Source organism: Cupressus sempervirens, chromosome 2 (genome assembly GCF_028749045.1).
Source record: "Cupressus sempervirens isolate cs-2001-9-10 chromosome 2, ASM2874904v1, whole genome shotgun sequence".
NCBI lineage: Eukaryota > Viridiplantae > Streptophyta > Pinopsida > Cupressales > Cupressaceae > Cupressus > Cupressus sempervirens.
In genome coordinates this window covers 292,896,052-292,922,335 of record NC_143119.1, presented here as the reverse complement: position 1 = coordinate 292,922,335, position 26,284 = coordinate 292,896,052, and positions in this window count along the sequence as shown.

Here is a 26,284-nt window from a genome sequence, read left to right as displayed (position 1 = left end):
ATGAAACTCAAAGCTCACTATAAACACATTTAGTTACAAGTTGATTAAATAGGCCTAAGCTACTAATTTTGACTCTTTATAACAATGGATAAGACATTGGTCATTAATTCTTAAGTTGCAAACTAATGATTCATATAATTGTTGAACACGCAAATAACAAACAATCAATTTACCATTTCATGTAATAAAGAACTAAATTTGTTGGTCATTACTTATTTGCCATATCTTCTCAAAAATAATTAGCTACTATGATAGGGAAGTTATTGATAAATTATAGAAGAACATTGACAACTTTCTACGATAGGGGATTGTCTTGAAAAGAAGAATATCATAGAAGTAGTCATATAAATCCCTAAGGTTTTCCCACCTCGACCCTGTAGAGCCTAAAGTGAAGGAATTCACAGTGACTCCATTGAAGTTGGTCTAGAGCTAGGATAAACCCAACTAATTATAGGTTTTAGCTATTTCTAAGCTTGGTCTTTGCCTTGTGCAACCTGGTATTAGGTTCAAAGCAACCTAGCATGTTCCTTACTAGTAGGCACTCTAACAAAATGGTGACTCTATTGGGGATTTGTGTGAAGAATATTGTCATATCTACTAGTAGCTTGTTTGCCAAGTAAGGATTATATTGCCAAGCATGTAAATTCTTAGGGACTTTTTAATTTAAGCCATTGTGTCAGTTCTATTTTTGAGGTTTTTCTCATGTTATCTTAGTCCATTTTAACACTTTTTCCTTAAAAGGGGTGGTGACTCAAGTCTAAGGTTTTTGTATCTAGTGAAATATTTTCTTAAATGTTCCAACTAAAGGATAATAGGAAGAAGAATACACGTGCTTTTACAAAGGACCAGCCTGACATACCACTATACATAGAACTACCTCTTGGGGGTAGAAAGAATCAAAATAAGAAAAAAGTGGACCCTAATCCTACTTGGATCCCTACAGGTGGTGTGTTAGCCCATTCACAATATTACCCTGTGATTGAAAAAGTGTCACCTTCCAAAAGTTCCAAATCTGAGCATACTACACTACAAAGGGAAACATTTAGCACCCCACTTAGAGACTATAGTGTATTCCATGATAAAAATATGTCTCTTGTAGGGGATATCCCTTACAGACCAAATTAGGTGAATGAAATGAACCTTAGTTAGGTTTTTAGCGAAAACATGGATACCATTTCTAGTCCTAGACAAGGACCATGTGTGGCTAATCTTATAGATCTAGATGACCTAGTCGGTTTTGAGGCCACTACTATAGACCATGAATATTTATTCCTAGAACTAATCCATCTTAGGTAAAGGGTTGTAGAAGAGAAGGCCAAACACATTCATTTGGAAAAAGAGAAAGACCAAATTACATTGAATATCCTTATTGAAAGAGATAACTTACTTAGGAGAATGGCTTCCTTACAAGAGTAAAACAAAAGGCTGCATGAGAAGTCTACTAAACTACACTCCAACATTTTTGGAGATGTAGAAGTTCTAAGGTCCAAGGTTTAAGAGTAGGAATGCCTTCTTAAAGAGAAAGAAGGGCCTATTATTGTACAAGTTCAACCTTATAGATATATTAAACTTAGTCTTATAGATCTGACTAAGAAAGATCATGATAAGAGAAATAAAAAGGTTGTTGGAATACACATTAATGAGCCCCAAGTTCTTCCTATTAAGTCTACAAGTCTTACAATTTCTAAGCTCAAACTAGATCTAGAAAAGGCTAAGAAGGAAAGTGAAGATATAGCCAAGGAACTTGAGAAATTAGAAAATGAAGCTCACGTGGTTTAAAATGAAGCTCAAAGCTAACTCTAATTTAGCATCTTGCCCTAGCCCATCTTAACAAGTTATCCCATTTAATCCTATTTTTAGAGTTGTAATAACTAACAAAAATTTATCTCAGTCAACCCCTGCCATTGCAGCTACCACTAGTCAAATCCTAGTTATTCAGCAAGCCCAATAACCACAAATCCCTATCCAAAGTTAGGTTGCTAGAGGAAGCACATCTAATACCACTATTCCTTAAAGAATACTCAACCATTTAGATCAATATTAGAAAATGTCATTTTTGGGTATTCCTAGTTTTCCACATCCTATCTCTAAAGATTTGAGAGACAAGGTTGTCAAATTTTTAGGAAAAAATGCCATAACTGGTGAGGAGCACTTGAAAAAATTCATTGATATGCTCAATGACTATGAGGTGGAGCATGAACATGTAGTGATGAAGTTGTTTGCTCATTCACTGATAAAAGATGTAAGGGACTAGTTTAGAAGGCTACTTGATAACAATATCAACTCATGGAACAACTTGAAGAGGTTGTTCAAGGAACAATATGGTGATAAAACCAATGCTAGTTTCATGTTGAATGAATTTAACAATATCAAGAAAAACCCTAATTAGTCCACATTTGACTTTAATGTGAGATTTTAGAAAGTGATGTATAAATTATTCCAAGTAATGAGGCTGGGTGAGGATGTATGTCTCACAACATATTTTAGAACTTTTGACAGTAAGATAGTATATAACCTAAGGGATAAAGATAATAAAACTTTGAAGGATGCTTATACAATGGTTGTCAATATTGAAAATAATAAAAGGGCTTCTAGTAAGTTGGGAAGAAGGGATGACCCAAAGCTTTTCAATCCAAAAGGAAATAAGAGGGATGGTGAAAGGCTTGTAGTAGGTAAGAAGCATAAAGAAGATATGATGGGGCAAGTTCTAAGCTTACTAAAGAAAATGAATCCACCAATTTACCAAGAAAACAAGCCAAATACTATTGAGAAGGCCTCTTTTAATAATAATTGTAATAGGACACATAGGATGCAAAATTATCCTTATACTACATACTGGAAGGATGGGAAGCCCATCCCAAATCCTACTAAAAATAACAAGGACAAAGGTACACCAAATCCATTATAGAGAAACACTGTGAATTTGATGATATGCCATGGTGTATTATATGTAAGTTCCCTCACTGCTCTGAATATTGTGTATTTGCTTAATTATTTGTAGCAAATCAAGAGGCCCAAAATGGAGAGGAAGAGTAAGAAGAAAATCATGAGGATGTGACATGCAATATGGTGAACCTTTGCGACAACATGGAGGAATCAAACATTGAGGAATTAGAGGTTGATGTTGCAGACTAGACAAATACATATCAAATGCATCGTCAGTAGGTATTTGTAGATGATAAAGATCATGCTGATAGTACTATATGTAGTATATTACTAGGGGTAGATCACATAAATTTGAGAAAACCTTATAAGGAGGATATTGATATAATTACTATAGAGATGATGGGTCGAATTCATGGTACTTATAATCTAAGAAATAAGATTGTTAACAATGCTCCGGCTAAGTCAGCAAGTATTTTCATTAAAGACACTAAAATTAAGAAAATTGATGAAAATAAGAAGGACACTCCTAAGATTTCCAAGCTCAAGGATAACAAAAGAAAGAAGTGGGAACCAAAGAAAAAGGTGCAATTTCAAGGAGTTGAAATTGTCAAGGAAAGTGTTCAAGAAAAGAAACTAGACTTTGATACCATCAAGTAAAAGGAGCTTCATGCTATTCAAACATATGCATCCACAAGTATTTCTATAAAGCCTACAAGTTATGATCCTATTGATATGATTTCAATGCTCTCACAACTTACTATCAAAGTTCCTTTATCAAAAATGTTAAGGATAGAGGAGCATAAAAATAGGGCTTTATCTTGGTTGGAGGGGATAGGAAATACTAATGTTGTCACACAAGAACCAACTATCCTATCATATGACACCTTAGTTAAAGTTGAGGATAAGGAGGTCATGTCCCAAATACCACAAATGTATTTTGATAACTCCTATATAGCATATCTCCAAGACATTGATTATTTTTTCCCTAGTTTGATTATAAATGGTAGAACTCTCAAGAATTGTATGATTAACTCTAGTGCATCTAAAAATATCATGCCTTTTAAGGTTATGGAGGCCCTTGGTTTAGAATTAGATACCAAATAGGGTAGATCTAGAGTAATGGATTCTAGAGAAGTACCTATCATAGGTACTATCAATGCCTTACCTTTCAAACTTGCTATTGACCTTGATGTAGAATTTTTTATGACTATCCTTATGGTTGACATCCCCACCCCACTATGGAATTTTTCTCTCTAGGAAGTGAAGTGTTGTGATGGGAGGTAGCCTATAGTGTTACTTATCATATACTACCTTCCATTTAGGGAAAAGGCCATCAAAGTTAAAGAACATATGAGAGATACCTGAGATTAAAGAGGAGCCATAAAGAAGAAATGAATAATGCATATGTCTTGGAATAGAGGACCATCAAACTTGAAATGGAAATAGTTGATTTGAAAAATAATGTTAGAAATTCTTTAGAGATCCATGACAAGGATGTGAAAATAGAGGGCTAGATAAATGAGATAGGGGAAACATCAAGCCATGCTATGGAAATTAATGAGGAGAGGCTAGAAGCTAGCAAGGATGCAAAGATCAAAGTTATGAAGAATTTGTTGATTCATAAGATCAATGAACTAAAGGTAGTTTCTTAGCATGTGCATAGAATGTACCTTGCATTGGAAGGGGTAGAGAAAAAATATGCAGAGTCAATTGCCCTATTATCTCCACCGTTTAGCACATGGGGCTCATATATTCAATTCTTTGATAATTTAGTTAATGTACTTCTACATAAGAAAGACCTGACAAAGACAACCATTGTGAGCACTAGAAAAGTAATTCATAAGGTAAGAGATTTAAATGGTTTCTTTGGAGGTAAAATGCACCTAGTTCAAAGCAATTGTTGTAAGGACACCAAATTGTATACCTAAAATTCTAGACAATGAAGGTAAAATAAAGGAATAGGTAGAATGGTTGTCATCTTTTAAGAATATTTTTGACCATCCTAGGTTTTTGTCTCTTTGTAATAAAAATGAAGCAAGTCCTACTACCATCTATGATATGATTGATATGCTCTTTAAAATAGAGGCAAAGGTGTCCAAGGTGACTACTAAGGTTAAAGCCATAACTAATGCCAAGTGGACCAAGTGCTTAGAGGATTTAGAAACAATCAGAAGTGTCAACTGGCTTGGCATTGAAATAGATATCACCATATATGAACTAATAGCATACATCAAGGCAAGATGATTAGATAGAGACACCTATGAGACAACTATGAGAAGACAAGAAGAGATGAAGAGGATAAAATAGTTAAAGAAAAGGCTCTTTCCATAAATGACATCTACTTTTTGCACCCACTTTCTAGTCTATTCTCCAACTATAAAGAATGGATTAATGTAACCTTCAAAGGATTTTTTCCTTCTTTTTTTTATCAGATAGTTTTTGATTCCTACCCTCCCATCTAAAGCTTGTTCAAATCCTCTATATAAGGATTCCCAAGATGTGGAGTAGTGGTCAATAATTTGTAGAATTTTCATGTTTTATGATTTTTCATAGTTCGCCCAATTTTTGTAATTATATGGATGTAATCAGTTCTATATACTCCAGAATATAGTGAATATTGAGTATCAATTGTCAAGTTCTGAGTTATACTTTAAGGTTTTATTAGTATTGTATTCATTTTTCAAAGGGAAATTAATGCAAAAAGAAATTTTATATATCTTTGTATTTAAGTTTTCTCTCCTTTATATATCTATGATGTTGAGGCTAAAATGAACAAGTTTCTTTTAGTTTAATTCAATTTGAATAAATTCTATATCTCTTACTAATTATTGTTGATTCAAAGAATTACGTAATTGCTTTCTGTAAGTGATAGGTTTTAGGGTTTATGAGAAGGATATGGTAAGAATAAAACTCAAAGCTCACTATTGATAGATTTAGTTACAATTTGATTAAATAGGTCCAAGCTACTAATTTTGACTCTATATAATAATGGATAAGACATTGGTCATTAATTTTGAAGTTGCAAACTAATGATTCATATAATTGTTGAACACACAAATTACAAACAATCAATTTACCATTTCATGTAATAAAGAACTATATTTGTTGGTTGTTACTTATTTATAGTATCTTCTCTGTTATAATTATCTATTGTGATAGGGAAGTTATTGATAAATTATAGAAAAACATTTACCACTTTCTACTATAAGGGATTGTCTTGAAGAGAAGAATACAATAGAAGTAGTCATATCAATCCCTGAGGTTTTCTCATCTTGGCCCTATAGAGCCTAAATTGAAGGGAGTCATGGTGATTTTGTTGAAGTTGGTCCAAAGCTAGGATAAACCCAATTGATTATAGGTTTTAGCTATTCCTTAGGCTTGGGCTCTATCTTGTGCACCTTGGTATTAGGTTCAAAGAAACCTAGTATATTCCTTACTAGTAAGAACTCCAACACTTTTCAAATCCTCTTCATCAATCATTCTCCCTCATTGGTGTAACTTCTCCATGTATAAAAATGATTTTCATGTTGTAATCTCTCCCCCATTGACATCAATGCCAAAGTCTTTAGCAACCATCTATCATTGCATCTTGTCAATCTTTGCAACAACTATCTCTGACCTACTCAAGTGTCCAAAGACAGTATTCAAAAATTTTTTTATCATGAGTCCTAGATGACTCTGTCCATTATAGATACTCTCCCATACAAGAAGCATCAACATTCAGTCCAAACAAACAACAATGCTCTATGTCACTGTTATGATGCACTCTTGCATCATCTACTCTAATGTAGGTAGGGGCATAACCCCTAGCATACCTTGCAAATACTCAAAAGTCTCTTTGGGAAGAGGCTGGGTGAAAATATATGAAAACTTAACTTTGGTGCTTACATACTCCAATCTGATTTCCTTTTTTGCAACTTTCTCTCTCAAAATGTGACATTTCATAGAAATCTACTTAGTCTTAGAATGTAACATTGTATTCTTAGATATATTTACTATACTTGTGTTATCACAATGTATGACAATAGGTTTACTAAATTCTATCCTTATATCCTTTAGTATCTAACTCATCCAAACAATTTGATTACAATTGTTTGCTACTACAACATATTCTACCTCTACAATACTCTATGAGATAAAATCATGCTTCTTGCTTAACTAAGAGACCAATCTTTTATTGGATATAATTGATTAATTATGTATTTTCTTTGATGTTACACAAATTTTATATCATTATCAATCAGTATATGTTAAGCTCAGTCAGGCAATGAAGATAGTTTTCTATGTCTACTAAGTGTTCCTATGATTGCCTAGTTCAAAAGGAAATTTCTATCGAGCTCACTCGAGCATCAAAGGAAAGTATGCAAAAGATGAGTGTTAACCAAGCTCACTCGATTAATGAAGGAAAGTTGGATGGAATCAATGCTAACCAAACCCACTTGGTTGTCAAAGGATTTTTTCAAGTTTGTAGTGTTAACCAAGTTTCTGTTGGTTAACATAGGAAATTGCTACTAAGTTAGTTTCTACCGAGTTGGGTTGGAAAATGAAGGATTTTATTATTTTGGCATATTAATCTTAATTTATTTATCTATTGATTCCAACTGACTAAGGTGATGAATATTAATTATTCTAAGTTGTATTTGAGTCAACTTGACCAAGTGAAAGATATAAGGTCAAGTTGTGGTTTCAAAGTGTGAGAGTGCAAGTATGAAGATGTTATTGAAGATTTAATAATGAGAAGAGGAAGTAATTTTGAAGGATAAGTAGAATATATTTATCGAGTAGAAAAGCTATAAATGATTAGGAAGGATCAAGTACAAGCTAGAATAGAGATATGTAATCAGAAATTTAGTTGTATTTAAATTATATCATCTCTTTTTTACTTTCTAACCATTGTAGTAGTGATCTAAATCTCTTAGCAGAGTTGGCTTAATAGCTATTGCAAATCTTCTAACAAGGTGGTAGTGCTATTGAATTGTCTCAAGAACTCTAACAAGGACACTCCTAACAAGGTGATTAAATCCTTTAATAGGCTCACACCTAACAATGTGTTGTGTAACCTTTAATAGGGTTGGCTCCTAAAAAGGCTCACTTCAGAAGAGTGAAAACAATAACTAGTTGCAATTGGTGGTTTTTTCCAAATTAGGTTTCCAAGTTAAATCATGGTGTCAAATGTGTTCATGCTATTTACTTTTGTGTGTTTACAACTAAGTTAAAGTAATGGTAATCATAGATAACATCTAAAGTCTATATGTCAAGGATTTACTGAGCACATTCAGTAATTACCAAGTTACAATATTTTGTGTGTGTTTAATGAGCATTAGCAGTATTTATTTTTTAATTTGTATTTTTGTATTGACATCTAAGGGATTTAAGATTTATTTTAGTAGTAACTGATTCACCCCTCTCCTCTTAGTCACTCCTCTTATATTTCCAACAATTGGTATCAAAGCTTTTGGTGCTTTAGAGAAGGTTTCAAGGACCTAAGCTAAAGATCAGATGTCTTACAAAAGAGATATCCCCAAGTTGAATAGAGACATTTTATAGTATGAAAAGGACTTATGAGGTTACATTTGGCTACCATCAATGACTCAGGATGCAAATATCTTGATACTAAATACAAGACTTGCATTGGAAAGTTATCTATTGAAGATATTGCTGAAAAGTAGAATCATAACATCATGATGATTGATATTACATTTGATCTTAATTATGCTAAATTTGATGAAGTCAAAGACTGCAAGATAGCTTATGAGATGTGGATTAAACTAAAAGACATGTATGGAGGAGATAACAATGTAAGAAGAGCTAAGGCTGAAATTCTTAGAGGTCATTTTGATCAAATGGAAATGAGAGAAGATGAGAACATTGAAAAATATGTGGAAAGGATCAAAGCAAGTGTAAGTGCAATAAAAACATCTAGAGGAGATATTGAAGAGAAAATAGTTGTAAGCAAGGCACATAGAACTCTTCTTCCTATTTTGCAATTAAAGTGTCTATTATTTGAGAGATGAGATGTGATCCAAATAATAAATAATATTTGGGTGCTCTAGTTGGAAGATTGATAGCTTTTGAGTTAGATAGCTTTGATAACTATATTCTTAGTTTAAAGGTTATTGAATCTTCTTTTAAAGCTAAACTCTCACTCAAATAAAAGGGTAAGAAATCAAAGTCCAGTCAATCAAGAAGTGAAGAAGAAGAATCAAAAGAAAGTTTAGATAGTGATCTTGAAGTTGTTGAAGCCCTACTTACAAGAAAGTATTATAAAGGTAGAGGAAAGTACAAAGGTAAAGTTCCTCTGATATGCTTTTCCTATGAAGACGTTGGTCACATTGCTACTAGGTGTCCAAATAAGGAAATCAAAGATGAAAAGAAAAGCAATAAGCACAAAGGAAAAAAGGATTCCAAGAACTACAAGAACTACAAGGAAAAAGGTAAGAAATCTTGTTTTATGGCTAAAGATTATGATAACAGTGAAGATGAAATGGTATATATTGCTGTCAAAGATGAATCTGATGATGATGAAGATAAGATGACACTTATCTCTCATGCTAGAAAAAAAGATATATGGATTATTGATAGTGGCTATTCATATAATATGAATGGAGACAAAACAAAGTTTGAGCACATGGAATATTATGATGGAGGTAGTGTGAGATTTAGAAATAATGAACCTTGTAACATAAAAGGAATGTGTTTCATTGACTAAAGAACTCATATGCAAAAATGCTTATTGGGTTGAAGGACTAAAGCATAACCTAATAAGTGTGGCACAATTGAATAACATTGGATTCAAGGTAGATTTCATGAATGGACAAGCCAAACTACTAGATGGAAAAAGAAATCTGGTTAGATCAGGAAAGCAAACAAAAGGTAATCTATTTTATCTTGATCTTAGTGATTGTTCATGTTTTATTGCTCAAGTAGAAGAAAGTTGGTTATGACACAAAAGACTATGTCATGTAAACTTTGATAATTTGGTTAAGATAAGAAAACATAAAAGAGTAAGAGGCATTCCTAGTTTGAAGAAGCCTGATATAGGTCTATGCAAGAATTGCCAAATTGGTAAGATGGGAAAAAAAAGTTTCAAAAGCAAAAACTATCAATCAGAAGAAGTCTTAGAAATTGTTCATATAGACCTATGTGGACCTATTGGTATAGAGAGTTACAATGGATAAAAGTTTTTCATTCTCTTTGTTGATGACTATTCTAGAATGATGAATGTAATGTATCTAAAAGAAAAATCAAAAGCCTTTCAAAAATTCAAGTAGTATCTAGCAAGAGTAGAAAAAGAAACTAGAAAGAAGTTGAAATGTTTAAGATCAAATAGAGGTGGTGAATTCATCTCTAATGAATTCAATAATTTCTGCATTGAAAGACGAATTAAAAGACAAGTATTAGCCCATGGAACACCACATTAGAATGGTATAGCTGAAAGAAGAAACAAATACATCATGGATTGTGCAAGAACCCTAATGATTTAAAAGAATGTTGCTCTCAAATATTGGAAGGAAGCTATTAGCACTACAGTTCATACCTTGAACAAAGTACATTTAAAGAAAGATTCAAACAAAACTCCTTATTAGCTACGGTATGGCTACAAATATAATGTAAGTTACTTGAAAGTATTTGGCAACAAATGTTATATCTTGAAAGAGTCTAGAAAAGGAAATTTTGAATAATGTAGGAATATTTCTAGGATACTCCTCCAAAAGTAAAGAATACAAATGTTTGAATTTTTCTACTCATAAATTAATAGAAAGTGCACATGTTAGAATTGATGAGTTTGTAGAAAAGAGTAAAGAAGAAAAAAACAAAGAGCCAGAGGATTACAAAAGATTCATTTAATATGAACCTAATACCCTGCCAAATCTATCTAAAAGAAAAGAAGCTTCATCTCTTGGTCCCCAAGATCTCCTACAGTTATTGAGCTATAGATAGTGCAACCCAAGTTATAGTTTGAAGGACCTAAGTCACAATCATAGGCTACCAAGCTAGTTCAAACTAAGCTTGATGGACCCAAGTCATAGACAAAAGGACTTGAGCTTAAAACTAAAGTTCAAAATGAAGATAGTGGAACCCATTCAAAGCCCAAAGAGCCTATATTAGCTATATATGTCAAAAGGAATCATGCACCTAATCAAATCATTTGAGACAAATATAATGGAAAAATGACAAGAAGAAAATTATAAGATACATGTTTACTTACTGAATTTGAACCTAGAAATGTTAAAGATGCTCTAGAAAATAAAATTTGGATTAAAGCAATGAATGAAGAAATAGAATAGATAGAAAAGAACAAAACTTGGACTCTTATTCCTAGACCCAAGGATAAGAATGTAATTGGTACAAAGTGGGTATTTAGAAATAAGCTAAATGAAGATGAAAAATTTTCAAGAAATAAGGCAAGACTAGTATGCAAATGTTATTCTTCAGAAGAAGGTATTGATTATGGTGATACTTTTGCACCTATAGCAAGACTGGAAGGTGTTAGAACTTTACTAGCATATGAAACACATAGAGGATTTAAAGTATATCAAATGGATGTCAAATCTACATTCTTGAATAAAAAGTCTACATCGAACAACCAGAAGGTTTTGTAGATCCTAGCAAAATAGACATGGTTTGTAAGTTATAGAAAGCATAATATGGTCTCATGCAAGCTCCCAAAGCTTGGTATGAAAGAGTTCATAATTACTTGGTACATATTGGCTTTCAAAGAACAAATGATAATAGTAGTTTGTATATCAAGGAAGGACCAAATAAGAAGATTGTGTTGGCAAAGATATTTGTTGATGATACTTTATTTACAAGAAATGAGTAAAGAATTTGAGATGTCCATGTTTGGTAAGAGAAAATTCTTTGTTGGATTGTAATACAAAAATACAAAAATGGTATCTACATCACTCAATCTAAGTATATCAAGAAGATACTGAAGAAGTTTGGAATGGAAGATTCAAGACTAATTGGAACCCCCATGTCTACTAGACATAAGCTCTCCAAAAATGATGATTCCAAAGAAGTAGATTAGACCACATATAGGTCACTGATTAGAAAATTGTGGTATGTAGTACGTACAAGGCTTGATATTGCTCTAGCAGTTGGAATAGTGGCAAAATTTTCAGCTAATTCTAAAGAAAATTCACGTGATGGCAATCAAGAGAATCATGAGATATCTAAAAGAAGTTGAAGACTATGGCTTATGGTATAAAATTAGAGGCAATTTGGACTTGAAAGTATTTACTAATGCTTATTGGGCAAGAAGTATGGATGACAGAAAAAAACACTACTGGTGGAGCATTCTTTCTTGGTAAAAGACTAGTGTCTTGGACAAGCAAGAAGCAAAATTGTACATCTCAATCCATAGTAGAGGCAGAATATGCGGTAGCAGTAGTTAATTGTTCTAACATTTTTTGGCTCAAACAATTATTGGAAGAAATGAATATAGAAATCAAGGATCTAATAGTCATATATTGTGATAACATCAGTGCAATCAATATATCAAAAAATCTAGTGATGCATACCAAAACAAAGCACATTGCAATAAAATATCACTTCTTAAAAGAATTGGTACAAGATAAAGAAGTCAAATTGGAATATGTCAATAAAAAGGAATAGATTGTAGACATATTCAGCAAGCCATTACCTAAGGATGCATTTCTATATCTAAGAGGTAAGCTAGGGATCATTCCCCTATCTGAAGTTTACTAAATAAATTTTAGTGACACATCAACAAGAGCTAAGTTAAAGATCAATCGGTGTACAATTGATAAGGGTGTATTGCAAATGAATCAACACTTAAGGTGCATTGATATTAATAGATTTTTTATTTTTGGCATGTGTTGTCAAAGAGGGAAAAGTTTACTATCATATCTCTGGGAAATTTTGGAACAAGAATAAGATAAGGAACTAAAAGAGAGAGAAGTTTGTGGTAAGAGGGGGAAAGTTCTAAATGAACTTGGTAGCAGTTGTTGTAGACAAATAAATAATCTAGTGAAAGGAAGAGCTCATACTAATAGAGGGAGTTCTCAAGAACAAATCCAAAGTTTCATCATACTATGACATCTTGTGTTTCCATCAGTGCTAAAGAGGGAGATCGTTGGATACAATTGATTAATTGTGTATTTTCTTTGATGTTACATAAATATCATATCATTATCAGTCGGTATATGTCAAGCTCACTAAAGAAATGAAGATAGTTTTCTATGTCTACCAAACTTTCCTATGATTGCCTAGTTTAGAAGGTAGTGTCTACCAAGCTTAGTTGGGCATCAAAGGAAAGTATGCAAAAGATGAGTGTTAATCGAGTTCACTTAGTTAATGAAGGAAAGCTAGATAAGAATAGTGCTAACTAAGATTAGTTTTTTGAAAATTTGCAATGTTAATCAAGCTTTTTTTGGTTAACATAAGAAATTGTTTATAAGTTCATTTCTATCAAGATGGGTCAGCTAACAAAGGATTTTCTTATTTTGGCATATTAAGCTTAATTTATTTATTGATTGATTCCAACCAACTAAGGTGATGAATATTAATTATTCTTAGTTGTATTTGAGCCAACTTGACAAAGTGAAAGATATAAGTATAAGGTCAAGTTGTGGTTTCAAAGTGTGAGAGTGCAAGTTATTTGAAGATTTAATAATAAGAAGAGGAAGCAATTTTGAAGGATAAACATAATATCCTTGTGGAGTAGAAAAGAGATATTTGATTAGGAAGGATCAAGTACAACCTAGAATAAAGATCTATAATCAATAATTTAGTTGCATTCAAAATAGGTCATCTCATTATTACTTTCTTACCATTGTAGTAGTGATCTAAATCTCTTAATAGAGTTGGCTTAATAGCTATTTGTAAATCCTCTAACAAGGTGGTAGTTCTATTGAATTGTCTCAAGACCTCTATCAAGGCCACTCCTAATAGGATGATTAAATCCTTTAATAGGATCACACCTAATAGTGTGTTTTGTGACCTTTAATAGGGTTGTCTCCTAATAGGGCTCACTTTAGAAGAGCGAAAATAGTAACTAGTTGCAATTGGTGGTTTTTCCCAAATTGGGTTTCCATGTTAAATCTTGTTGTCAAATGTGCTCATGCTATTTTCTTTTGTATGCTTGCAACTAAGTTAAAGTAATGGTAATCATAGATAACATCTAAAGTTTATATGTTAAGGATTTATTGAGCACATTTAGTAATTACGGAGTTACAACATTTTATATGTGTTTACAGAGCATCAACAATATTTAGTTTTTAGTTTATATTTTTGTACTGATATCTAAGGGATCTGGAATTTATTTTATAGTAATTGATTCACCCCTCCCCTCTTAGTTCTCTTATATTTCCAACATCTTTCTCCAAGAAAAAATGCTCCTCTATTGGAACTCTTTTTGTCATCCATACCGCCTGCCCAATCAACATCAATATAAGCATATAAAGTGAAATCATTAGATCTATCATACCATAGTCTAAACTGTGGTGTTCCCTTTAGATATCTAAGTATCTTTTAAACTATTGTATAATGTGCTTCTCTAGGATTAGCTTAAAATCTTGCAATAATTCCAACAGCATTCACTATATTTGGCCTTGTGTGAGTCAAATATTGCAATCCTCCAATCATAGATTTGTACTTCTTCTACTCAACAGTATATTTCTCATCCTTTGTAGATAACTTGTGTCCAATTATAATAGGTGTTCCAACTAGTTTACATGTTTCCAAACCAAATTTTTCCAATAAATCTTTTGAATACTTAGTCTGAGAAATAAAGATTCCTTCTTTATTCTACACAATCTATAATCCTAGGAAGTATTGTGTTTCCCCTATCATGCTAATTTCAAATTTCTTCTTCATTTCTTCTAAAAACTTGTCACTTTCATTATCATCTCCTCCAAATATGATATCATCAACAAATATTAGTAAAATTATCAATCCATCATCTATTTCTTTCTAATAGAGATTAATTTCTTCCATACCTTTGTTGAATCCAAGTTTTGTCAAATGTTTGTCCAACCTTGCATACTAGATTTTGGGTGCTCTTTTTAAGCCATACAATGCTTTCTTTAATCTGCATACCATGTCCTTGTCATTTTTTAAAGGAAAACCTTCAAGCTATTCTATGTACATCTCTTCTACAGTTTCTCCATATAGAAATGCTAACTTGACATCCATATAAAACACTTTGAATTTCTCGTGTGCTACATAGGCTAAGAATAACCTTACTACATCAATTCTTTCCATTGGAGAATAGGTATCTTCATGGTCTATTCCTTCTTGCTGTGAGTAATCTTTACATACCAATCTTGCTTTGTTCCTTTTACCTTCACCTTTTTCATCATCTTATTCCTAAATACCCATTTTTTTCTTATCACATTCTTTTCTGCTAGTCTATGGACCAATTCCCATGTCTCATTCTTCACTATCAGATCCAACTCTTCTCTCATAACTTGCTTCCAATACTCATCTTTGCATGCCTCATCTACATTCTTTGGTTCTACTTGAGCTATTAAACATGGTTCTTTATTAATTCTACTTCTTTTCATCACACCTTTATCTTATCTATCTATGATATGCTCTAGTGGATGATTCTTTGTCATATGCTTACCAGAAGTAGGAGTTGTTATCTCAACTCTTAACTTTGTTATAGGTTCTAAACTATGTTCATGCCTTATCTCACCTTCATTATATGAATCATTGTTAGTCTCAAAGAATACTTCATCATTCCCTAGTTTAGTAACAATAACATTCTCATCATCAGAATTGTAGTCAACTATTCATTCTTGTATCCTGAATTTCTCATCAACTTTTGCACTTTCAACAATAGTCTTAGTTCTCAAATTATAACATCTATAATCTCTACTTTTTAATGAATAACCGAGAAACATAATGATGTAGTGGCATAAAATAAAACCAAACAATCAATATGATCTATGCTTATCCCTTCAAAATTCATTTAATAATTCCATTATTAGAGACATCTCATAAGGTAAACACAACATTCATCAATATTTCACCATTTACATAATCTGATTTCTATTCCATAGAATATCATTCATAACTTTAATTTATGATAATTTTTTGCCAAACACTTTGGAGTATTTATTTAATTTTATCCCTTCTAAAATATATCCAAATATAAGCCCAATCCAACAACCCAATTAGAAGTTATACTATCTGCACCAAGACCCACTTTTTCTGTCATAAACCAAAGTAAAACATCTAACCCTATCTAGGGCATAAAATATATTTCACAAAATAAATTCAAATAACACCAAAAAAATTACACATTATCCAATTTTAAGTCTAGTTTCCAAATCTATAAGCTATTTTTTTTTTCATTCATAAATCATTGTACAAGATCAAATCTTTGTCCGCAACACAATTGAAGGCATTTAAAAACTAGTTTTCACTCAAATCTTCATAACTTTCAAAAATCTAAATGCAAATGATTAAAACCAATTGAAAATGAAATATAGTTCACATATCTTTTGAATGAATATTATTAGAGGTCTTGAGTCTCCAAAATGTGTCTATACCACACGCTGCAACATGGCTGTATTCAAGGAATCTCAAATCTACAAATACCCACTTTCACCAAAATGCTCATAAATTATTCACTTCTTAATAAAATTGAACCAAACCAAAAGAATGAGAAGTGGGATTCATAATTATATCTATCCATTACTATATTATATGGTTTCCTAGCCGTACAAGGCCTAGAAACAACCCTAAAACTAAAAAACCAATCAAACCCACAACAATAGAATGCACCAAAAATGTATCAAAATATTTCCTCTTATCCAAATTAATTTGGTTCAATAATACAATGTTATTTATATCCATTTGATAGTTATAAACCTTCCTAAAGACCTCCAAGGCCAACCATATACCTTTTTGTATCATTTTTGTATTGTTAGCAACTTTCTCAATGTTGCATTTTATAACTTTTTATGCAACTTTTACATTTTTGACAAAATGGCTTCATAAACTTTACAACTTGACCAAATACAATATAAATGACTCAAATGGATTTAAATATCTCAAATAAGTAATCTTAACTTTCTCATATTCTTTTACTTTAGGTGCTCTTGCACCGTTCTCCCCAACCTTAAAAAGTTCCCAAGTCTCTTGGAAACATGGAACCGATAACCTACAAAAAAAAAAATCAGACCAAAAATCTTCACAGTTTTCTTTACTCAACTTATTTTTCTCTTCATACCTCTATCACTGTCATATCTTCCTTTAAGGATATTTAACTACCCTCAAAATCACCTTCTCAAATACTCCTATCAGTGGAGCATTGATGGTTGTCATACAAAGGTTCCATAAATCCACCATTCCTCTTGTTGGTACACAACTACCAACCCATTTCCATCTTACCCATCGAAGACCCTAGAAGATGCACTACCACCCTCTCTTAGGGGTTTCTCTCTTTACACCTTCTATCAAGCTTGATCTTTATGGATAAAATATTAAGATCTCTCCTTAGGTCTTCCACACACACTTTCTTACTATAACTTTGATGGACAAGAACCCTACAACTAGAACTTATCAACAAAACAAATACCAAATCTCTAAGGTCCTAGTGTGGATTGCCTCCCTCGGCACTCTACCCACACACTCAAGATCTTCAAGATCTAATACTAATTTTATGTAGTGGCATCAAATAAAACTAAAAAATAAATGGGATCCATGATGATCCCTTCAAAATTCATTTAATAATTCTATTATTAGAGGTATCTCATAAGGTAAACACAACATTCATTAATATTTCACCATTTACATAATCTGATTTCTATTCCATAGAATATCATTGATAAATTTCATTTCTGATAATTTCTTACCAAACCCTATGGAAAATTTATTTAACTTTAGTCCTTCTAAAATGCATCCAAATATTATCCCAATCCAACAACCCAATTACATGTAATACTATCTACACCAAGACTCATTTTCTCTATCATAAACCAAAAGTAAAACATCTAACCCTATCTAGGGCATCAAATATATTTCACAAAAAAAACTCAAATAACACCAAAGTAATTCCACATTATCCATTTGTGAGTCTAGTTTCCAAATATATAAGCCATTTATTTTTCTCATTCATAAATCATTGTATAAGATCAAATCTTTGTCTACAACACCATTGAAGGCATTTAAAAATCAGTTTTTCGCTCAAATCTTCATAACTTTCAAATATATAAATGAAAATAATTAAAACCAATTGGAAATGAAATATAGTTCACATATCTTTGAAATGAATATTATTAGAGGTCCTGAGTCTCCAAAATGTGTCCATACCACATGCTACAACATGAGTATATTCAAGGAATCTCAAATCTGCAAATACCCACTTTCACCAAAATGCTCATAACTTATTCATTTTTTCATAAAATTGAACCAAACCAAAGTATGAGAAGGATTATTCATCATTCTATCTATCCATTTCTATATTACATATTTTCCATCCTATAAATGGCTATACAAGGCCTAGAAAGAACCCTAAAACTAAAAAACCAATCAAAACCACAATAATAGAATGCACAAAAAATATATCAAAGTATTTCATCTTCTCCAAACTGATTTGGTTCAACCATACAATGGTATTTATATCCATTTGACAATTATAAACCTTCCTAACTACCCCCAATACCAACCATATACCTTTTTACATCATTTTTGTATTATTAGCAACTTTCTCAATGTTGTATTTTACAACATTTTATGCAACTTTTACATTTTTGACAAAATGGCTTCATAGCCTTTACAAATTGACCCAAATACAATATAAATAACTCAAATAGATTTTAAGTATCTATCTTAACTTTCTCATGTTCTTGTACTTTAGGTGCTCCTACACCACATATGTTCATCACTTCTAGCATCAAATTTGCCAACATCATCATCTCTTTTGAAATAACATTTTCTATCAAAATTTTTGAAACACTTAACTATAGGTGAGTGACAAAACCATAGTTCATAAGGGGCCTTGTTTGTTTCTTTCCTAAATTACACTCTGTTCATAGTGTAAACTTTTATATTCATATATTCTCTCTAAAATGTGTTGGATACATCATTCTCAGCTAATATAGCTCTTGTTTCTTCTATTACTTGCCCATTTCTTCTTTCTAAAATATCATTTTGTTCAAGAGTTATCAACTCAACTCTTTCTTTTTCTCTAGGATTAGATCTCTACTCTTCAATTTGATTCCCATTTAGAAAATCATTGCTAATAATAACTTCCACATTTTCATGGTTAGCATTTGGATTAACAATAGTTACCAAAGATATCTCTTCTAATACTTCCTCTTTCTTAACTAATTCAAGTTCATTATCTTTATCATCACAATCATTCAAGAATCTTTCCATACTTGCTTTAAATTCATCTTCGTCAGAAAGTGAACTCTTTCTAATTTTTCTTATTCTCTTAGGGAATGTAGATAAAAAATGACCAAAATCATTACATGTCCAACATGTTAAAATTCCCATATCTTCTTGTTCTATTTTCATAAGCAGATCAATAGCTTCCTTGATCTTTATGTCTTCTTTGGATTTGGATCTATCTTTACTTGTGCTTCTATCTAGAAACTCAATTCTTAATTTTGTACACAATTATGATATTTCACTTAAAATCTCCATCTTTTGGGTGTCAAAAATTTCCTCCATTAGATTCAAAAATATCTTGACTAAATTAATTCACCGTTAATCTCCCAAACCTGTTAAGCTTATTCTTCAAGGACCTGATGCTTTGATACCAATTGTTAGAAATAATAGTCTACCAAGATAACTGGGCGGTGGTGGGGAGGTGAATCAATTATCTAATTAAAAAATTATTAACCTTAATTAATCTTAGTCATTCAATCAAAGTAAACAACAACAATAAAAAAATGCACATACATAATTGCACTAGATTTGTTAACTAGAGAAACACTTGATCAGAGGGAAAACCCCAGTGGGAATGATGCCCATAAAGATATACTAATATATAAATTCTTTGTTAGAGGATGGACCCTATTAGAGGTCTATAAAAAAATTTAGTACATGTGAGTCCCTGTTAGGAGAATCTGAATCCTTTTTATAAGATTTCAACCCTATTAGGAGTTGTCGAAGGTAGAAGGACCCATTGTCCAAATAGCTTCTAGGGAAAGACCACTGAAATTCACTATCCAACTAATCTCTCAACTATTCCTTGTAGAATAATTGTTCATACAATATTTTAACCTCTTTTCTCTATCCTATAAACCAAACCAATCATTGTTAGACCTTGTAGACTAGGTCACAAACCTTGGATCCAAATATCAAACCTTGAATCTTAAAATAAAACCTCGATAATGAAGTTTTCTTCAACTTCACTCTACTCTACTTATCTTCACAATTACTTAGCATTCATCTCTTTTATCCTCTTTTCTACTCTTTGAACTTCATGAAATCATTCATGCATAAAAATGAAAATTTTATTTCCTTATATCGAATCCATAAAATAATTCCCTTGAGTTGACTATTACACTTTTTCAATTAATTATTATAGGACCTCATTAAGAATGCATTTTACTTAGTGATAACATTAATCTATTACCTTGTAACTTGAATAACTTTTCATATGTGTAATATTGTGAAGAGTGATCTTAGCCACATTATCTCCAACATGTCTTCTACACACCTTTAATCTTGCTTCTTAGAATAACAAATTTGCTAAGAGATATAACAAGTTTACCATAACATGCTTCTGTAAACTCTATTTCAAAATAGTCTTCACCAAAAATTACATAACCTCTTCCAAATTTAATATCTTTTTCTCTCAAGGTTAGCTACTTATACAAGACACTTGGTAGTATGTCAATTTAACCTTGCTAGTGAAAATACTCAATGATTTGTTTGTACCAACTTGATCGTTACCATTATTCTTATGTTAGATACCACAAAAAATTGGTATGTTGACATCAATGACAAACATAGTCATGAATGTAAAATATCATCATGATAATGATCTAATCATATTTCTACAATACAACCTCCCCCCCCCCCCCCCCCATAGGATTATCATTAGCACTCATGTTTCCAACAACTCTCTCTCTCTCTCTCTCTCTCTCTCACACACACACACACACACACACACACACACACACACACACACACACACACATGAAAAATCCTAAGATATCTCTCTTACTAACTCTTAAAATATCTCTCTTTCATACATGCACACACCCATTAACTTCAAATATTTCTCTCTGACTATCTCTTATTAATTATTAACCTCTCTAACTCTATTATTGACTTCTAACACACACACACTCTCTATCTCATTTATTTATATAAACAAGTTAAGTGCTATGAGTTAGAGAGAGAGAGAGAGAGGAAGAGAGAGAGAGAGAGAGAGAGAGAGAGAGAGAGAGAGAGAGAGAGAGAGAGAGAGAGAGAGAGAGAGAGAGGGGGGGGTTATTAGTTCATGAGAGAATGTAAGATATAAGTTGTTAGTAAGAGATAGAGCCTAGGAGTTAATAAGTGTGTGTGCATGTAAGATTGAGAGTGAGAGTGAGAAAGAAGGTTTGTTGGGGGTGGGTTATGGGTTAGTGTCAGAGAGCGTAGGCTTAGGAGATAGCTAGAGAGAGAGGTAACTATTTAGTGATAGAATGAGAAGAATAAGAACTTGTGTGTAAATATGTGTGTGTGTGTGTGTGTGTGTGTGTGTGTGAGAGAGAGAGAGAGAGTCAGAGACAGAGAGAGATTGGGAGTGTATGTATGAGAGAGAGAGAAAGGTTATTAATTAATGAGAGATTGAGAGAGCTTAGTATTTTTTGTGTATTTAAGAGTGTGTGTGAGAGAGGTAAGGTTATGGTTTAGTGTGAGAGGGGCGTTATAGGTTAGTTAGAGAGATAAAGGTGAAAGGTTAAGAGTATGAGTTAAAGAGATTTTGTTAGTGGGAGAATTAGAGAGGCTAGGAGTTAGCATGTGTGAGAGAGAAGGGGATGGGTTAGGGTTTAGTGTGAGAGGGGGCTATAGGTTAGTTAGAGGGAGAAAAGTGAAAGGTTAAGATTGGTGAGTTGGAGAGATTTTATTGTTAGTGATATAATTATAGAGGTTAGGAGTTAGTAAGAGAGATATTTTAAGGGGTGAGAGAGGGGGGGGGTGGGATGGTATGAAGAGAGTGCACTTGTGTGTGTATGGTTGTGTGTGTGAGAGAGAAGGGGAGAGGGAGAGAGAGAGAGAGAGGGAGAGAGAGAGAGAGAGAGAGAGAGAGAGAGAGAGAGAGAGAGAGAGAGAGAGAGAGAGAGAGAGAGAGAGAGAGAGAGAAATTAGGGGGTAGGAAGAGGGAAAGGGGATAGAATGGAGAGAGTGAGAGAAAGATGGAGAGAGAAAGGGATGGGATGGACAGAGGAAGAGTATGGGATGGGAAGAGGGAGAGGGAGAGGGGATAGGAAGAGAGATCATGAGAGAGATCATGAGAGAGAGAGAGAGAGAGAGAGAGAGAGAGAGAGAGAGAGAGAGAGAGGTTTTATGGGTTAGTGGGAGAGATTGGGTTAGGGGTTACTTAGAGATAGACAACATTTAAGGGTAACAAGTTAGAGAGATAGGTTAGGAGTTAGTGATAGAATACCAAAGGTTAGGAATTTGTAAGAGAGATATCTTATGAGTTATTTGGTGAGTGAGTGAGTGAGTGAGTGAGTGAGTGAGTGAGTGTGTGTGTGTGTGTGTGTGTGTGTGTGTGTGTGTGTGTGTGTGTGTGTGTGTGTGTGAGAGAGAGAGAGAGAGAGAGAGAGAGAGAGAGAGAGAGAGAGAGAATTAAAAATATGTTAAATTTTTTGTTTACCTATTGGTTGCATATTTGGGAAATAATGACTAAATGTTTTAGACCATGCTTAATTCAAATTAATGAAAAATAAATGTGATAGGATTTCTTTATCTGCATAATTTTGTAGATATCTTCAATAACTTTCCAATGTATTTTCAATGGAGTCAATAAGACTCTGTATGTGGAAGTTATGGCCTCTGAAGTAGAGCCCATTTTTACTTCTTCAAAACTTGATCAGGTTTTGAATGTACTTTTTTATTTTCATAACCCGATCAGGTTATTTGAATCCTAGAAACCCAATTACATTATGGCTTGGTAAAAGCCTCGGGAAATTACCCAAAGGCTTGGGAGACTATTTTCCCTTAGACATTTTTTCATCTTCTAGATGAATTCCTATATTTTCTTTCATCAGGTTTAATAATGGTAAAGTTGGTATCTCTAAAATGACCGCCATAAACTTACACATCCTCTTAACTTTCTAAACTTTTTTTTTTTTTTTTGAACAATATTATCATTGTAAACTTAACTATTTTTACCAATGTCTTGAAAGTCCTGACAAACATATGCCTACCTTTTTCGATAAATTTTTATATAGTTAACAAAATCCAAAATAAATTGCATATTATTGTTCTCCACTTGATCTTATACACTTTTTTTTTAAAATTAATTTTAGATTATTTTGATGCAAGTTATGCTCAACACACAAATAGGTACCAAAATTTTAGGATATAATCAATTCAATAATTCATAAAAGGTTACTCATCAAAATATTACAAAAAAATATACAACTTCTAGATATCACTCTTAACTATCATCCTACCAAAGAAATTTGCAAAATACTGAATATAACTATGTCTTTGTGTTAATAGCTATGTTATGTTTACTAAAAAAATCATGAACTATTTTTCATGTGCGCAGGGTTTGGCTCACCTAATATTATCTATTTTGTAATAACTCTAGTAGTTTAAATAGTAGATTCATAGTAATACAATTTATATATTTTACATATTTTTCCATTTTGAGTGGGTGACCCTTAGATGTCTTGTCCAAGTTTAGGTTTACCTGATTTTAGAAAAAAATGTCCACTTATACCCCCTTTTTATACACCATCTTGATGCACTTACCTTTTTCATGTAATTAGTTAACTCTTTGTTTCATATATGTGTTGATTGTTAGTTAAATAAAAAACTATAAAATAGGATGCATAAAGAAATATACACACATGTAAATAACACTTTGACACTAGGATTCGATGTGGAAACCCAATTTGGGAAAAAACATCAAGTAACATGCTACCAATTTTTCACTTTTTTGAAGTGAGCTTGATTAAGAGACAACCCTATTAAAATTTATACAACAAACTATTGAATGTGACACTATTAAAGGATTTAATCACCCTGTTAGGAGTGGCCTTGTTAGAGGATTTTGAATCATTTCATTAGAATTTCACCTTGATTAAAGGATTTACAAAATGATTTATTTTGACTATGACAATGGCTAGAATGTAATAGTAGGTTTGATTTGTAAAACATACAAATCACTTTGCAAATTTAGATCTCCACTCACTCATCTATTGATTCATTTACTAGCCTCCATTCACATCTCCATCACTAATCTACTTGGATTCTCTTCAAGAAATCATATTTCATCAAAATATTCACACTTCTTCTCAACTTCTCTTCTCTTCAAAGGTTCTCATTAAGATCGCTGATCAACAAAAAACTAACATTAGAAAACATCTCCTATGCCTCCTTAAATAGGTAATCTTTATCTTTTTCCATGTGAACATCAAAGATCTTAGTTTTAGGTCATATTTAACAAATCCTTCTATTGTTTTGTTTTCCTTCTCCTTTCTTGATACTTCTAGAAATCTCTGATCAAATCCTTTTGTTTGATCATATAAAAAACTCTCTTCATGCATTAAATACTCTAGCTTGTCAGTCCCTTTTGTCCACATGATTTGAATAATCCAAAAATTCAACTATGTTGGCCTCAATGATGATTCTTTTTCAAACTATAACTTTTGTTGTCACTTGACAATCACTATGTTCTTCTACTTGATCATCACTATGTAGCTCAACATTCACTAGCTCACTTAGCCATTACTATGCTTAGTCACTAATAACATTCATTCATCATCTTTCTTGGCAATAATTATCACTTGGCTCAAACTATTTTGTTCAACTTGTACTTAAATTCCTTAATCTTCTATTCCAGCTCCTTTAGTGACTAAAAAACACTGATACTTGGTCAATCTTAGAGTTTTACTCAACACTTGTAATTTCTCTTCTTCACTTCATGTAATGATTAAAGAACACATTATCTTTTCAAGGACTAACTTATCAAGTGCCCTGTTGGGACTAAAAATTGCATGGCCAATTTTGAGCCCTATTAATGCTTTAAAATGACTTTGTACTCGACTGTCAGTTTGAGCCCCAAGAGGTGTTTAATGCTTCTAACACCTTTCATTCAGCATGCCTAAGTGTTCCATTATGATAATTTATCACTCTGAGTCATTTGGCGAAGTCCTGTTTTGAGCATTTTACAAATCTGCATTTTACACCAAGTGTCAAACAACGACAGGAGGTTGTGTTTGCAACTGAATATCTTGCACCCAGAAATGTTTCAAGACTTTTTGGTTTGGAAGTGTCTAATATCCATACCCAAGAACCTATGTTTCATATTTAAAGCCGTTTTGAGCTCATTCGACTAGGTTTTGAATCCCTCAAAGTTGGTAGTTTATTGTTTTCACACATTTGCAAATTGTACACAATTCTGGGAAGCCCTGTTCGACCAATTATATCTTTGACCCAGTTGACCCAAATGAAAAAATTCATTTTGCATCATGTTCTAGGGGTCAGACACTTCATATGTTCCAATTTTGAGATCATGACGAGTCCATATGGTCAGTTCGCTAACATGATTAAAAATCCAGTTTATATTGTTTTGTTATGGCTAAGGTATTCAGATTGATCCATACCCCTGTTCGGCATGTTATAACTTTGACCCTATGATTGGTAAGCCAAAGTGAATTGTACCATTGTGTTGTGTCCTGAAAATCCTTGAAGTATGCTAGTTCTTAAGTCATGAAAAATCCATCTGCTAACTTTCACATGTCTGTACATTTGCCAAAAACTAACTTTTGACATATTTCCTAGTTAAAATTTCCAAGTGCCTATTTTCAGAAATTCGCCAAATGTGTCATGTGATTTGTCATGAGCCCAAACTATTGAATTACATTCTCCTCATGGAAAAGAACCTATATCTAGGTTTTTAGAAGCCCAAGTGATCAATAACCCCAATTTATAATGCCAAACGCGAGCCCAGTTTATGTTTTAAACATTGTTTGCCTGCACGATATTTGGAGTATGGATGTTCGGAAATTAAAATCTTCTAATTGGGAATTTTTCATGGGCTTAGAATTTTCAGTATGGTAGAGCATGTAGGATTGACCACTCATGCCAATTTTTGTGGCCTGGTTACTTGATTGAATCAGTTTTTAAGGCCAACTGGCGAGCCTTCAGACACAAATTCACAATTTGAAGGTTTGATTAAAAGCGAGTTTTAAAATAATGAATCTATGATTGGATTTGAATCTAGTCAATCTGAGATGTCCAA